Genomic DNA, 17,049 nt, shown 5'->3' with positions numbered 1-17,049 from the left:
CCCCGCCACACCTGGAGGCCGTGAGCGCCTAGCTGCGGGGAAGAGGGCTGCTGTTCCCCAGGGCTGCAGGAAAGCGTGTCTCGGTCCCGGCGGCGCTGAGCCCCCCCGGCTGCCGCCCGCAGCGCCCCCGAGCAGCGGCGGCGGCCCCGGCCCGGCGCTCCCTCAGGCCGGCGCGGGGCCCTTTAAGAAAGCGCAGCACAGTAGCAGGGCCGGCCCTGCCTCCCGCAGCCCGCAGCGCTAGAGCGGCGCTGGGGAATGGGAAGCAGTTCCTGGTCCGGCTCCGAGAGAGCGCACGTAGCAGCTGCAGCAGGAGCAGGAGCAGCAGCTGCAGCAGGAGCAGCAGCAGCAGCAGGCACCCCAGCTCCGCTCGCTCGGCAGCATCCAGCGTGGGGATCCGCGCTCTGCCCCGGCTCCCTGACACGGGATGGACGTTCCTGAGCACTGAGCTCAGCCGCTGTAAAAAGCAAGTAGGAAAATATACATCTGGATGAAATTGGTAAGTCAAACTAGAGTCACATCCTCTTCCTTGGAACTGCAGCTTTCCAGTTTCTTAATCTGTAATGTTCTTCGCAGGCTTTTTTTCTTCTTTTACTTTTAAGCAGAGCAGCTGGGAAAACATGGAGGCAAATTAAAAGTGTAAAAAAACTTTGATGATTTGTCAGTGTTTGTGCTCCTATTTTTGAAATCCTCTTTCTACATAGAAGCTTTGCTGCAGGAGTGAGGAAGGAGAAACCAGCAAGTGTTGTTGTATGTTGGGGGACAGAAAGCTAGTAAGAGTTGTAATTGGCTTTTCCTTAGGACATGATTAAAGATCTCAGAAAAGAAAGAAAGAAACAAACAAAAAAAAAGCCAACAAAACAAACCCCAACTTACAAGAAGCGTGAAATATTGGCTTGTCATCTACTTTTCCAGAGTAAACACAAGTCTCGTGTTGAAGTCTTAAACGCACTGAGATTTGTACAGCAAGCAGAAGGAACTTTTAAGTACTGTGCTGTCAGTGTAAACCTTCATGCCAAAGCATTGCCGGGCAAATGTTGTATATATTTGTTTAAATTTAAATAACTACATGGTGAGCCCTGGGAGGGCAGAGGCAGGAGGTGCCATTTCCCCCGTGGCGGACAGAGGGCGCTGTTGCTGCGCCCGGCATCAGCCTCACTGGAACGGGGCGCTGCTGGAAATCCAAGGGAAAACCGAGTGGAGGCGAGAGGTTTTAAACCATTAAACCAGCAATTGTTCATACGAGCGCGAAGCTATAGTACGTAGCATGCAGCTGGAGCAGCCAATGCTTTTAATTTTCATTCCCTTAAGGTTTGGGGGCAGTTTTTTTGTTTGATTGTGTTGTACAAGATGATCTGAATTACAAAGAGAAATATATTAGAGCCTGGTTATGATCTTGTTATCTCTTCTGGAGTGTGTTGTGGAGTCACACTGGATCAAGAAGGGAAGGGAAAGCGTGGAATCTCTTGACAGAAGTGTTACTTCAGTAGTGGTGTGGAAGATGAGGAAGAACTGTCACTCAGTGTTGATCACGTTGCAGGCTGGAATTGGGCATCTGACATGGGAACATATCCTTTGTATCCAGTACAGATGTAGAGCAGAGGTTAGAGATCTGCAAGTGACGAAGACTGTACTGTAGACCCTAATGACTGAACGGCATATTGTCAAGTAGTTTGGGGAAAAGGTCTTGTCCAGGTGTAAAGCTTTCCTCATAGAAATCCCAATACAAAGAGAAAATGTAGCAATAATCTATTCACACCTTTGTGTGTGTATACTTGCTTATGTATCACCTGGGGTATAAAATATTCTTCTTTGTCGAGTAGGAGTTTGGGTTTATTAAATCAAAGGCTTTAAAGGAATAAAGATATTATTTTAACTAATGCAGCTCTCTTGTGAGTAGAGAAGGACCACAGCTGTCAATTTCCCCTCTGATCCCGCCTCTGTTAGAACTTAGTGTTTCTTTTGTGACCCAGGGCTTTGGTTGTGCCTTGAACAAGACTTTTCTGTCTGACTCTATTCCTGTGTCTTACAAATCACTTGCGGTGGAGTGGAAAGATTTGCAGGTTTTGAGACCTTAATGTGAGACATGCTGGGGAAAGCAGATTAAAAGAACTGAATGACCATATGGAACACAGTCATTCTGACTACCAATTATTATGCCTCATTGAAAAATTTACAGTTCTGCTACCTCTGCTGAATCAGTGGAGTATGTGAAGAGAAGACAACTTTCTTACCTGCAAGAGAGAATAAAACACTTATTGTGCAGCAGTGTATCTGTGTGATGTTAGTAGTTTTTCAAGAAAAAAGCAGCCATTTCTTTATACTCCTTATGCTTTATTAGACATCCAGGTATGAATGACCTGTAAAAATGATTTACTGCATCAGAGGAAAGATTGCCCTCTTTGGTTCCTCTCTGAACTAGCAGGCATTAGTCAGATGTCTGTCTGACTACTGCCTCAGTAACTTATTGAGGAATCTTTTTCACTTCCCTTCAAGCAGATTGCACGTTCATTGAGAATGATAGCACTATCAGACACTCTGAGGCACATTTGAACCTAGCAGATGCTTGCCTTTGTAGGAGGCTAATTTATGCATTCAAAGTGTCTCCTCCACCATCGCTGATGTCAGCTAAGCTCTTAAAAGTTGCATCTCACCACTATTTGTCTGCATTACATTTAGTGTGGTAACTGTAGTTGTTTCAGTTTAATTCTCCTAATTGCCTATATTTCAAATTAAAATGTTTTCTTCACAAATGGAGAAGATAGTATGATGTGCCAGATCTGATTTTTTATTGTGTTGTTTGGAAATTCACTTCAATATTTGTTTTATTTTGCTCCCAGGTGTTTTGCTTAGAGTTACTTTGTACCTGGGAGTCAACCTTATAAGTCTGTCTGTGGCTGATGCTTAGGTCATACAGTTAACTCCTGCAGAGTTCCCAAAACATTAGCTCAATATGACACATGCATGTGATACTTAAAATGTAAAGGGATCCTCCACCTGTATTTATGCTAAATTAAAGAAATGGATCTTCCTTGAATAGCTTTTCCCATTAGAGACCACTAATCCTTTTACCTGCCAGTCGATACTTAGCAGGCTGGCAGTGCTATAAATTCTGTGACTGCCATTGGAGCACTGGTCTACTACTTGCTGACATTGACAGTAACTCTGCTAAGTGAGTTCAGCCAGAGCAAGACTCATGATTACTCAACAAATTGCTATCAGCTTGATTTTTAATATAATGTTCATGTCATTGTTTCTCAGAGCTTCAGGTTAATTAATCTTTGAGCATCTTTTAATAGTTTACTTGATGAAGCCTACTGCAAAATCCTTTCTCTTAGAATGTTTCCAGCCTCATGAAGTGCTGGATGTTACCACAGGCTATGAAGGCTTGTTGGTGCTCACACAGCTGTGGTGAATCTGGCCTTGTTCTTTGTGGCAGGTAAAGCCTCTTTCTGCTTTACATAACAGAACCAGGACCCCAACTTAAAACTCCAGTTTCATATCAAAGACTGACTGTGCTGTTAACATAGTAACTTACTCTTTTCTTCAAGAAGAGATTTTGTAGTTTTTTATACTGAGCAGTGATAGGTGTGGTTTTATGTCTGATTTGTCTGTCTCTACTTCAGCTTTTGGAATGCCACATTTTCCATTACATGTGTGACAAGTTTATCTGTATAAGTGGAGACCTCTCAAGATGTTGTCCTGTGCAAGATCAAAACATGTTAGCTTGCACAGAATATGAAGGAAAGTAAATAAGATTTAATAGCTCTGAAGGTGGATATGAAAGGGAATTAATGCAGGAATGTGTTCCCCAAAGAATATTTTCAGTGAAGTAGATACCTCTGTGTAGCTAGTCTTGACTATCTCAGGGGGACTATGTCAGAGCTGTCAATAATCATGTGGATAAGCATCCTCCAAAGAATTAATTTATTTTCATATATGAACATATGTACAAATTCAAATATGTACATCTACCATTTCATGTCTGAGACAATTGATGACTGAGATTTTCCTTTTATTATATGTAATTCCAAAGTTCTTTTCTTCTTCACCAGATTCATTGGAATCCTTGAAAATTTCAATCTCTCTTTAATCTAAATCTGTTGTTGAGAGTATTATTTCTTAAATGTAAAAATAATAAACAAGAGGTCTCTAAAAATTTTTAGACACTCTAACGCTTTAATTGTGCTTTCAAAAACATGGTAGTGACCAAATGTATCATTAAATTATCCCATTTAAATACTGCATTGACCTTGCCAGCCAGTAAATCAAGCAGTGGTAAAATCCCTTTTGTTCTTTATGTTACACCCTGAGACTTGTGAAATAATCCTGTGAGCATTTGGCAAAAGTATGTAGCAAGTTGATGTGTTTTGTAGCATGAAATGAGGAAAAGAGGTAGGAATTTTTAGCTTTCTAAGGACCAAATAAGGTACTGCTGAGATTTCTCTGTCCTCCTTTTTCATAAATTCAAGAGACCATGGATTGTAAAGGTTCCATATGAGAAGGCAAAACCAAGGTGGCAGCTGTCAGTGCTGTTATTTAGTAAGGGCTGCACTTCTCAGTGCCTTCATTGGAGGCAAAGAATTAAGTTTTATACTCAGGGCTGATTTTTACCATCTTGTCAAATGGTCCCTTTGTCGAGGGAATGGGGTGGGGTGTGGCATGGAGCTGATTCACAGTGCAGCTTATGACTTTTGAAATGGAGCAGAGATTAAAAGGAGTTCTGAAGTCATCTGCATCACTTTTAGTTTCCTGCTGTCACACATTTTTCCATTTGAGAAATGTGTCATGGTGAGAAAGGTGTATGGGCAGAAGGAGCATCAAACAATGAAATCTCTTTATGCCACATTGTGTATAATGTAATATCCTGGGCAGCAGGAAGGCTCATGGCACTATTTGCAACTGCCCTTCCCAGTTCTTTTCATTTGGGCTTCACTTTTTTCCTCACCTGGGTGTTTTGTCATTTAGCCAATATGCTGTGGTGTGCATGTCTAGCTCTGCAGCCTCTTTCTGGGTGTGTATCAAGATGTATCTGTAACTTTACCTACATCTCTTTATTAACTGGCATGACCATATACTTCTGTTTATTTTGAAATCCATGGAAAGTACATGAAGAAACACTGTAATTTTATTTCTCCACGAGAATCTTTTCCAGCAGCTGATGAAATCCAAACTCATGCCAGATGAAAAGCTCTTGTGTTATCATTTGCAGTTAATTAAAAAAATAAACGCCAAATCCCTTACAGCAGTGGGTTTATAAATAGTGTGTGTGTTTGTGTGCATGTATGTGCATGCCCACACCAGTGCTTCACTCTCATGTGACAGCACACTGGAAATTATCATATACTCTTAGGTTCAGGACTTGATGCAGGGTTACAGAGGTGGATGGAGGAGTTTGTTTGTTTTAGTACATCTTACAGTAGCTGAAACAGACCCAAAATAAAGTAAAAGCTTTCATGTTTGCCTTAAGATGGCAACATTTTTGTTGTCTTTTTTTTTTTTTTCCTAAGAAAACATGCTAAAGGCTCAATTTTTATCTTTTGGTAGGCAAGCAAAATATTTTTTCTGGCAATTTGATACTTTATTAAAGTGAACACTTACTTGATTAAATGTGCCAAATTTGTGTGTGCTAAAAGGCAGGAAGCTGAGTTTGCTGGAATAGAAGGGTGCACTTGCAGCTGGGGCTGAACTACCTCTTGGCACCCTATCTGTCCATTAAGTACAGATCCCAGTAAGCTGAAGGATTATGATCTTCAAAAAATCTTGGACAACTTCACTGGCGAGCTAGATTTTTTTTTGCTTTGCTTTTAAGAAGGTAAAATTAATTTTTTTGGGTGAAAGCTGTTAAATTGACAGATTTGGAAGACAGCAGTCTCCTTGTTCAGTCACAGAATAAGTGGTACCTTGAACCATGGCTGAGTCACCTTCCCCAGTGCTGCTCTCTAGTTGTATGTTTTGGGTCAGTCAGTGGATCAAACCCGACATTTATCATTTGGCATCTTTCTGTTCAACTTCTTTTTGTGTTTTTGTATTCTTTATTTTTGGCCAGCATTGTCAGATACCTGACAATGAGTCGACTATTTAGATTTTGAGATGGCTTCTTCTTGAATCTCATTAGGTTTTGCTGACAGAAGTCCCTGTGGATCGTTTTGTTTCAAGTGACAAACTTGCTCGCTTATCAGGACAGCCTTGATCAATTCATTTCACATGAGCAGTAATCAAATGGGAATGGTTTTTGGTCATCATCCAGAATGGATTCAGCCTAGTGACCTGGTAGAAGGACATATTGTATTCCATTACCAGCCCTGTGAATCATTCAATCTCCCAAATGAATGTGGTTTTTCAGTACTCCACTTGCATTACACAAGCCTTGTGTTTTTAGGCTCTATGTTCTTTTCCTGATTCAGAGGCCCTTTGGAAAGTTTCATGTGAGATTTTGCATTCAAGCTCATCTAGAAATCAAAGCTTCTGAACTACAGATGGTTTCTTTCAGGGACAGAATGTCTCTGTGGGACAGTGCCACAGGGTTTGTTGTATTACCTGCAATGATGTGTAGTAACTGAAGTGTGGACTAAACCTTTTGGCAAGATATTGTATTTTTTAAAAAGAGATACTGTTTTAAATATTATGCAAACTTTATATTTTTATGTTTGTATATATGTCTGCTTCCCCTTTCCCTGAGATTTAAACAATGACTGTCTTTTAATCATGTTCTCAAGGAAAAAATTAAATTTCTGTCTATGGAGAACTTGATCATAAAAGTATATATTTGTACTGGAAGCTGTTTTTCCCTCTTTGTGCTGGTTATTTTTTAATGGCACACTACTCAGGTTATAGAGTAAAACTTGGCCAGGTAGTTCCAACTTCCTGTTTCTTGTTCACTTCCCTAACAGTTCTTTCATCGTCTAATACTAAAAGCATTTTGGTTGGAAGCCCTTCAGGGATTTATTTATATTGAAAACCCTTTTTTTTCTTTCTTTTTTTCCACTTAAGAAAATACCCCAAAACAAACAAGGACTTCTAGTGATGTTAGGTTTTAAGCAATAATGTGATGCTTTTGCCAACCATCCAATGTCATGTTTAAGGTGGCTGACTTGTAGGTGAAATTAAAATGGAAAAATGAAAACATACTCTAGAGAAGCTGTTTTTCCCCAGTTTCATTTACTTTTTCAATGCAACTTAATTAGGTGGAGGGAATGAAACTACTACAGTGCTTCAACTTTGAGCACAATAGGGATGACGAGAAAATGGCTGTGAAAGTTTGGAGACTTATAGTCATGCTTGCTACTTTGACTTCATGTCCCAAGGCCCAGTCAATCAAAATAGCTCAGAGAGAAATTTTCAGTTTCTCAGCTTGAGAACAAAATGACATGAATAGTCAGGCATCTAATGTGCAAAATTCTTTAGGAAAATATAGCATCTCGTACCTCAGAAATATTTGCACTCTCTTGGAAGTCTTGTCTCCCATCTTTGCGCATTGATTAACAGAAATCTTTTCATATTTCAGAAGAATTTGCTAATCTGTACAAGGTGGTGTAAGGTGTTTTAATACAAAAACCTCATTTTTAGTGCTCTTGCATGTTTTAACATGATTTCTTTGGGAACCAGAGGGAAGATCAACAGTAATAGAGTTCTAGCACAGGGTGCCTGCAATATGACTATTTTTCCAATTCAGTCTTTAAGTTATGGCTTTTATTTTTTCCTTCCTTACTTAATTTACGAATCTCTTTGACACCAAAAATCTGCTAGACCAACAGGGGAGCAGTGAATCATTCTCAGCCCTCAGAATTTCTTGTGGGACAGCAGTCACAGGGAGCTGGGGTGTTACCAAATACATATAGATGACATTGATCCAGTATAGGGACTCTGCTTCTGAGGACCACTTTGTATGGGACATAAATGAAAAATCAGCAGAACAAACCAGCACCCCCAAAAGAATTGCTGCATTAAACACTTCTGTTCTCTGCTTTTTTCAAATATGAGAGATCAGATATGGTAAACAGCGTTGATGTGTGTGGACAGGGTTAGATAGCTACTGCTGTACAACAGTATGTAATAAATGATGTGTATTTAAGAATATATATATTGATAAATAATGGATATATGCAGGTATGACAGTGATCATTACTTTGTAGTTGTATAGTTTGAAAGGCCTGGGGTGGATTTGATTCTACACATGGCTGCATGTGTGGAAGGGATATACATGAAGTTATCATGCTACTGGCTTTATTGAGCCCCTTATCCCAGTGTCTGAAACTGTGATTTGTTATGCTGTGATATGATCCAAAATAGAACCACAATTCACTGAAGTGGGTTCTTTCGATCCCCTGGGAATGTTTGTCTGGCTTAAATGCATGAAACTGAAATGTGTAATACGGAGCAGCAGCTTATCATGAAACTGAAATGTGTAATATTGTGCTGCAGCTTATAGATCAACACTGACTCCGTTTGTGGGAATGAATGAATACCTCATGTTTGATGTGCTGCAGGAGAGTTCACAGATGATTTCTTACATTACAGTGCTATATTTTTCATGCTTGTTCAGCTTCATGTGTTTAGTGTTTTCCTGTGTGTAGAATAGGGCTGTATTATCCTGGGCTTTTCCATATAGAAAGAGAATGTGAAGAGGTTTGTCCCTGCTGACTCTTTTTAATGCTTTCAAGGACTTCTTTCCAGGAAAGCTTCGGTAAAGTCTGAAAAAGACAGGTGATCATTTCTCTACCCATCCACATGTTTCTCGGCTATGAAACTTCTTTGTTTCACTTGAATTCTTCCTGCATTATTTTCTTTGTTAATTTTCTCACTTATTTACCTCTTTTTACAGTTCTTTTGACAGCTTTAACCCCTGGATGCAGGTCAGTGAAGATAATTCTAACAATGTAGTCAACTGATTGTATGGTAGGTGGGAAGGTTCACCTCCATCCTGCTTCTTGCAGGTGATCATAGATATCACAGGACTTTATTTCTGTTTCCCTTATGATCCAAATTTTTACCTGAAAATATGTAAGTACATACAGGTGAATAAATGTTACTCAAAAAAATTCCATAAAATTGATTAATAAAGAAAGCAGACTCACCCTTATTCTAGCTGCCCTGCCAATATTCCACTTTTAATGTACCTTGTCTCTAGTTTTTATTTATCTATCCTGTCTTGGTTCAGCAGAGGATGATGCATGCAAGACTGAAAGAGACCTCCTGAGCCACGGAGTACACCATTTTTGTAATTGCAGGAAATGATGTTGCAGGATTTTCTTAGTTAATTTATTGATCTCTGTCTTGAATGGCTTTTGCTCTGTTGCTTCCTATTGGGAAGCCATTCAAGAACCTAGCTCCTCTGATGTTTATAAATCTGCTTCTAATTTCCAAATGAAATTAATTCATAACCTGTTCATGCCCATTTGGTTTTATGCCAACATTACTCTCTAACTTTAAGAGTTTTTCCCTTTTCTTACAATCCTCCTGTGATCTAAGACGATTCTTATCTTTCTCTCCTTTTTTTCCCTAAGAGGGAACATAATTAAAATTGTGCATCTCTTCATTATATTCTTCCTCATCAGTGTCATTGTGTCTTGGTTTGATAAAACCTTTGGATTTGAGAGCTTTTTAGCCTTGTCAGACAATTCTCAGACAGAAGCAGAAAAAGGTAGCTGTTTGCATTTCCAAGACAGACAGTATGTGTAGCTTTTCGTTGCCTCTGACTCCAGGAGGGTGAGAAGGGAAGGGAGAGAAAGTGGCCTGCTTGTTTTTGCATCTGTAAAAAGCTTTATCTAGGGACTTTGCGAAGTCTGGTGCCTGGGATAGGCGAAGACATTGATCCAGTTCTTTTCATCTAGTCCAGCTCTCCCATTATTCTATAAAAACCTGCTTGAAACAAGCAGGATAAAACTTCTGGAGGGGATGCAGCTCACAAATGAGTTTTGGAGGGCAACTTTCCAGCTGTTTCCTCAGAAGGAATGAGGCAAGCAGCTCCCAAAGCCCCAGACAAATGCCTGGGATCTTTGTTCTTCAGAGTGCATGGAGAGTCCCTGAGAAGAACTGAGAGGCCGGAGGCTGATGGAGAGATGAAGCCAAAGGCCTGCAGTGGGAACCTCCTGCTGTCAGAATCCCACGCTAAGCTGCACTTGAGGGCAGGCAAGGAGGGGAAAGAGAAAGCTGAGTAAGGTTTGCTGTGGCCTCAGTGTATTCCCATGCAGCTTCCCTCTCTGGGCAGTCCTTGATGGCATCATTTACAAGATTCTTCAAATGCCCTTAAACTCAGTAGAAAAAAAACCACTACAGTCCATTCAGCATGCTGCTCTATACTGTCCTTACCACAATGCTACTAATCTTTAAGCAATATGATTTAGGATGAATGTCTCTTACAACACAGCTTTTTATTTAGCAGAGTGTATCAAAACTGGGAATTTTTGCAGGGAAGTACCAGTCTCGGGCAAGATGTCTGAAGTTTACTGGAAAATTTTAGTGGACAAAAGGAAAAAAAGACAAAAGACTGAGAGGAGATAAAGGTCTGGCTCCAGTATCACAGCACATGGTAGACAGCAGGTAGGCAGAGCAGACAGTGTGAGGGTAGTGGGACTTCTGTTCAGATCTGTCATCTTAAGGAGACTGTAGTGGTTCAGAGCTCTTTTGAAATGGTTGTCTGTATTTTTCTGTGTATGTTGAGATTTTTTTTTTCTTTGATTATCGAAGAAATTTTTTCATTGGCATTTTTTCATTAATTTTTCCAAGAGCACATTTTCAAATATACCTTCTTTTATTATCTCCGCTGTTTCTGTAGCTAAGAGGTATGCACACACAGCTTGCTGTATCCTGCACTCCCTGTATTGCCTCACTGCTGGGATTTTACCAAGTAAGATCACTGGAATCTTCCTGTGTAGGTACAGGATTTGTGGTAATTGGGAGTGGGGCTGTGGCCCAGCCTCATCCCCAATGGGCACAGCTGTGAGCAGCAGGTGAGCAGCATTGGAGGCAATGAGCCATGGAGTGCCCAGGGGCACTGACCAACCACAAAGGGAACAGAGGCACACAGGTGCAATGCAGGAACATGAGGGGTATAAAAGGCTGGGCTAATGAACAGGGAGGGTAGACACTTGCAGCCTTATGATGTGGTGTGATCTTACTCTGTATGGGTGAATGCTAAAGCCTTCTAAAATTGTGTGGTGATACTCTGTGTATTGTGGCCATCTCAACTGTTATATATGCTGTGGTACTCCTGGAATCAAGTTCCTGGGAATGGTGTAACAGAATATTTGGGACTTGTTTCCTAATTCAATATAATTACTGTTCCTCTTCTCCAACAGATTTATTTACATAGTCTTAATAATTCATCATGTGAGGTGCTTATGCTTTGATGACCATAATTAGATACATTTACAATTGACTTTCATTGTATTCAAAGAAGCAGAATCAGTGTGTTTCTTTTCTCATCCATCCTAATGAACTTCATCAGGAAGAATCTAAATTTACAGGTGAAGAATGTCTCTAATCAGTGCCAGCATAGAATGAGTAGAACTAGCTGGAGATGACCTGTACCTTTTTCAGAACACAGCATACCCTTTTGTAGTACAAAAAGGCTTGTAGTCACTAATTGGTTCTTTGTTAGTTTATAAATAGGAATGTTAATGATTGGCCCTGTATGTAAGAAATTAGTCTGGTTGAAAGTCTTTCAGTTTTTTAGCTCCTATACCCTTACTCTTTGATTGCATTTTTTGATAGCCTCCCAAGATGAAGAAGTGACATTAATTGTACTATACATATATCTCTATTCTCTCATTGGAAATATGCGACAGAACTGGGAGAGGATGCCTGACTATGGTCTCTGTGTTATCCAGGCACTCCTCCTCCCATGGAGGTAACACAAGTTTTGCACAGCTCCCGAGGCTCAGTGAGGGTTCTGAGCCCTGTGTGCAGGCAATAGATGCTGAAGGACTTCTCAGGACACCAGAGAAGGGTGATTATGCTGTTGATACTTGGTCAGTACTTGCATGGACTTAGGAGGCTGGACTTCAGAGGCTTCCAGAGGACTGTGATCAAATATTAATAAACAGTCCCTCACTGTTCTCTCTTTTTATTTCCTCACTTGTTGCACAGAAACAGAGTCACGAGTCTGTGTTCTGCTGGTGATTCTTGTTAGAGCTCTTTGGTCAGGATTAGTTGTACTTTCTCAGTCTGTAATCCTGGGGAGAAGGTTCATACAGGACAGGCAGAGCCAGAAATAAATATGCTTTTTAAAGGTCATATAATGTCCATAGAAGGAGACAAATGGCTGCATTCAGTTTATAGGAATGACAAAATACTTTGCTATTACCTTCCACCTGTCAATGCCCTCCTGGTAAATGTGATACTGAATACATTTAACAGGTTCGAACTCTGAGGGCCTGATGATGAACATTCCTGCTGTGTTTTCTTTAATTTCTTAGTGAATATATACATTTGTGATACACTGAGTGTACTGTGCATGGTACTGTAAGCCTTGCCTGCAAATGCAGCTCAGTTGTTTGTCTAAATCTTGCAGTTGCCATTCAGTCACGAGGCCAAGGCAAATGACTGAAACAATCCATTTCCAGTGGATCACTTTGAGGAGGAAACAGAGTGAGCACTGATCTCTCTCTGTGGTGGCCAATGGCAGGACCTGAGGGAATGGCCTGAAGTTGTGTCAGGGGAGGTCTAGGTTGGATATCAGGGCAAGGTTCTTCGCCTGTAGGGTGGTTGGGCACTGGAACAGGCTGCCCAGGGAAGTGGCCACCACCAGCCTGACAGAGTTCAAGAAGTGTTTGGACAATGCTCTCAGGCACATGGTGTGACTCTTGGGGTGTCCTGTGCAAGGCCAGGAGCTGGGCTCAGTGGTCCTGGTGGGTCCCTTCCAACTCAGGATATGATATGATTTTAGGAAAAGACGTGTGAAAGCTTTAGCTTTCTTTATGTGAGCAGTGTGTAAGCATGCAGCATCATTAATGCTGCTGAAAGGACGGTCTCTTTTGAAAAGTAATGCAGTTGCTGAGATGAGAAAGAATGGATAGCATGGTCTTAGCAGAAAATAAATGTTTTTTAATTAAAGAGGTCCTCATATAATGAAAGCATTCTGTTGTGTTTATTTTTTTTTTTACTATCTAGCACTTCATATATAACCTGGATGTAGCCTGAACAACAACCTGATAGTTTGTTTTAAAAAAACAGCATCTCCATTTATCAACTCAAGATATAGTGCTTTAAATTGAAAAGCTAGTTAAATTGTTAAAAGAGAGTATTATGAAGGTTTCATTACTAAAGAGGCTTTCAATTACAATAATATTTTTAGTAGCACTGTTTTTAGACTAGTTTGGGGATTTTTAGGCACTCTGGTATTAGCAACTGAGATTTCATTTCCAGGTGATTTTTGTCCTGGTGTTCAGTAGGAAAATTTTTCAGTCTGAGTAAGGACCTTCTGTTAAATGTTGTTGTTCATGCCCTTTTTGTTATCTTTCCCCATTGTGTGTTTGAGATATATTCATGGGAGCTTTGTGCACAGCTGATTTCATGGTCACTTCTGATGTGCTTCCTCGTGACAACACCAAAGGTGTTTAATGTTTGTAAAAGGCCAGATTGCCCTTGACTTATGGACAGCAGCCAATGCCAAGTATGGAGTCAGAATGGCCACACCTGTTATCAGGTGTGGAAGTAGGAAAAATCTCATGGTAGGTCTTATGCAGGATTATATTTAACGTGTGCTGTATAAAGATTATGCTTCTGAAGTACAAATTATTTTCACAGCTACATGGGAAATAGACTGGATCTTTCTATGGTGGCTAAGCAGAGTTGGCTGTCAAACAAAGCCCAAATCAGTTTTTACTGGTATGGTTTACAGCTTTTTTTCAGACTATTTGTTATGCAAGACAGAAGTTTAGCTGTTTCAAAATTATTATCTCCTTGATCGATTTTATGAGTATATGCTGGGGTGACCCTCGCTGCAGGCCAGGTGCCCACCACATCTGCTCTGTCACTCTCCTCAGCTGGCCATGAGAGAAAATATAATGAAAGGCTTATGGATTAAGTCAGGGACAGATAACTCGCCAATTATGGGCAAAGCAGACTCAACTTAGAGAAATTAGCTTAATTTATTACAAATCAAATCAGGGTAGGATATTGAGAAATAAGAACAAACCTTAAAAATGCCTTTTTTCAGTCCCTCTCTTTTTGAGCTTAACTTTACTCCATGTTTCTCTACTTTCTGCCTTCAAGCAGCACAGGGTGGTATTCATCACACATTGTCTCTGTTGTTCCTTCCTCCTTAGGGGAAGGACTCCTCACACTTATCCCCTGCTCCCATGAGGGGTCTCACACATGGGAGACAATTCTCCATGAACTTCTCCAGTGTGGGCTGCTGTACTTTGTGAACTGCTCCAGCACGGGTCCTATGCAGTGTCATAGGTCCTGCCAGCAACCTGTTCCAGTGTGTGCTTCCCTCTCCATGGGCCTACAGGTCCTGCCAGGATCCCCTTCCAGCATGGGCTTCCCATGGAGCCACAGTCTCTTCTGGGCAACCACCTCTAGCATGGGGTCTTCCACAGGCTACAGGCAGGTATTTATTCCATCATGAACCTCCATGGGCTGCAGGTGGATCTCTGCTCCCCCATGGACTGCCATGGGCTACAGAGGCACAGCTGCCTCACCATGGTCTGCACCACAGGCTGCAGGGGAATCTCTGATCCTACACCTGAAGCACTTGTACCCCTGCTGCCTTTGGGGTCTTCATTACTGTTTCTTGTCCATATCCTCATTCCAGCTGAAGCTGCTGTTTCACAGTTTTTATTCTCTTCTCCAGTATGTTACCTGAGAGCCATGACCAGCGTGGCTGATGGGCTCAGGCTTGGTCAGTGCTGGGTCTGACTCAGAGCCAGCTGGCATTGGCTCTGTGAGACACAGAGGAGGCTTCTGGCACCTCCTGTGAGAAGCTGTCACTGTCCTGACACACCCCTGCCAGCGCTACCCAAACCCAATAGAGTCTAACATCCAGACCTTGTTTTTGCTTGAAAATATTTGTACAAGGAACCTTCTTCTTGCTAGATGTGCTTTCATGTAGAAGATAGAGATAATCAATATATGTAGACAACTGTTAGTTTATGGAAGTGGATTTAAGCTGGTCACTGTTCTGATTCTTCTTGTGAAGTAGGAGAATTGGTTTTCTGGAAATGAACTTGTCATTTCCAGACTGCAGATGAGTACAATTTCCTTAATTGAGTTTTCTCACAATCAGCATGTAGTTCTGCCTCTGATCTTTTACTCATTACCAAGTCTTAATTTGTAGAGTTTCCTTTTTAAGTGGTTTTAAATGAAGCTCAGCTTTCCTGAGGCAGGCTTCAGTGACACGTTCTGGGCACTGTTTGCTGGGTCTTTTCTTTATCAACACTAACTATGCCCTGCCCAACCTGTCTGAACACAGTCTAGTTCCGGTTCTATAACCAGAGAAGTGAAAATTGATGTCACTTTACCCTTTTTTTTTTTTTAATAAGTAAGTATCTCTAAGTGGCATCTATGGACCCAACCTAAACAAAAAAATCTTCCTTATCCCAATTCCTTTGAACAACCCAAAAGCAGGTCTTCTTTCTTCTCTCATTTTTAACTTCAGACATCATTATAATCTAATTAGGAGCATGTTCTCTCTTATGCAGACAGAGATAATGATGAGTAACTGATGGTACTCCAGTGTACCTTTCCAGTGGAACTTGCAGAAGAAACTATGCACTACTGCACTCTTAGTTATTCTTCAAGAGAATAGCAGAGGGCCTTGGGGCTCCTGCCTTGCTGATTCTGTATTTGGCTTTGGGATAAGGTAGGAGGGAATATAGTTCACTGGTAGGTCAGAGGATGGGTTACTTGGATTTCTGGTTCATTAAGTATATCTTTTGGGTTTGTTGGTGTAGTGTGGAATAGCAGTGTGTGATTCTGAAGACTGACTTGCTGCCCAGCTTTGAATCATCTGTCTATTCTGGGTGGGATCCAGACCTCATCAGAGTTGGTGCCTGCACTCTTACTTTGGCTTCTCTGAAAGTCTCTTCTGTCACAGTCCATGTGATTGATTTCTGTATAATCATCTTTTAGGGGCTAATTTTTTATCATGTTTTCCCTGTGTGTTGCAGATGCATGCAGCATTTTCCAAAAACTGGCAGTCTGTTATCTCTGAGTCTCTTCTTTCTCTCCCTGCAAGAGCTGGTAGCCTTAAACTGGTTGACTCCATTGAATTACGGAGTTTTTAGGACAAAAGAAATATTATACAGCAATAAAAGCGGTGAATTAGCTTGAAAGCTCCCTTTCTAATTAAAGGAGATGAAATTCATCTGTCACATTTTTTTTTGTGTGGATGTAAGATTCTTTGTTTAGGTTGGAAGATTCAAAATGTTCCGTGAAAAGCTGTGACTCCTCCTCACTTTTATCTTGGGTGGCCATGCACATGCATATATACAGACACGGAGATACATTGCCTCTGGACAGTCCATGTGCAATTACCTCACCACTTCAAATCATGCTGTACAGGAGTGTTTTTCTCCTACCTTTTTTTTTTAAGTATCAACTGTCAGCTTAGAACTTAGGTATCTGAGTTGTCCAAAATGAAAATTTAGGGTATTTAAAATATACTCCTTGGTTTTAAAATGTACTCCTTTGGTATATTTTATTCAAAAAATCAGAAAAGCTTCCATAAACCCCAGATGTCTCAATATTATTTTTTCCTCCTTCACCTTTTTTTTTTTTTCCCCATCTGTCACATTGATGGAATTGGTGTATGGAGTAAGTAAAAGTGACCTAGGCCAACTTTTCACATCTTTGTTCTCTTCAAATATTCCCATTTCCATGAACTTAAGTTTCATTTGAAGGATTCTCACCTTCTCTGTTGGTTCCAAAAATCTTGTTTTCCCTTGTCATGTTACAGATACTGTCTTGCCTCTATGATATTTTTGTATTGAGCTATGCTCTGCTGAAGCTTCACAGGCATCAGATTCCTTGCCAAGTAGTGAGAGAAGGGCTTTTGAGAGCTCTGGCTCTGAACAGTACCACAGCCTTTCCAGATTACAGGGCCTG

The 17,049-nt window shown here is 40.8% G+C and overlaps 1 protein-coding gene across 2 annotated transcripts in view; it reads left to right on the top strand.

Moving 5' to 3' along the window:
• Positions 1–321: 321 nt before the first annotated feature.
• The window catches only part of DAAM2 (dishevelled associated activator of morphogenesis 2), a 172,989-nt gene continuing 156,261 nt past the window's right edge, over positions 322–17,049 (top strand). For both annotated transcript variants that reach the window (XM_058020231.1, XM_058020230.1), the window contains exon 1: positions 322–496. The gene's annotated coding sequence lies outside the window, so the exon portion shown is untranslated. The remainder of the gene's footprint in view (positions 497–17,049) is intronic.

This window comes from Melospiza georgiana, chromosome 3, assembly GCF_028018845.1.
Source record: "Melospiza georgiana isolate bMelGeo1 chromosome 3, bMelGeo1.pri, whole genome shotgun sequence".
NCBI classification, from domain to species: Eukaryota; Metazoa; Chordata; class Aves; order Passeriformes; family Passerellidae; genus Melospiza; species Melospiza georgiana.
The sequence above is the reverse complement of the archived record's forward strand: the minus strand, read 5'-3'. Positions and strand labels throughout refer to the sequence as shown.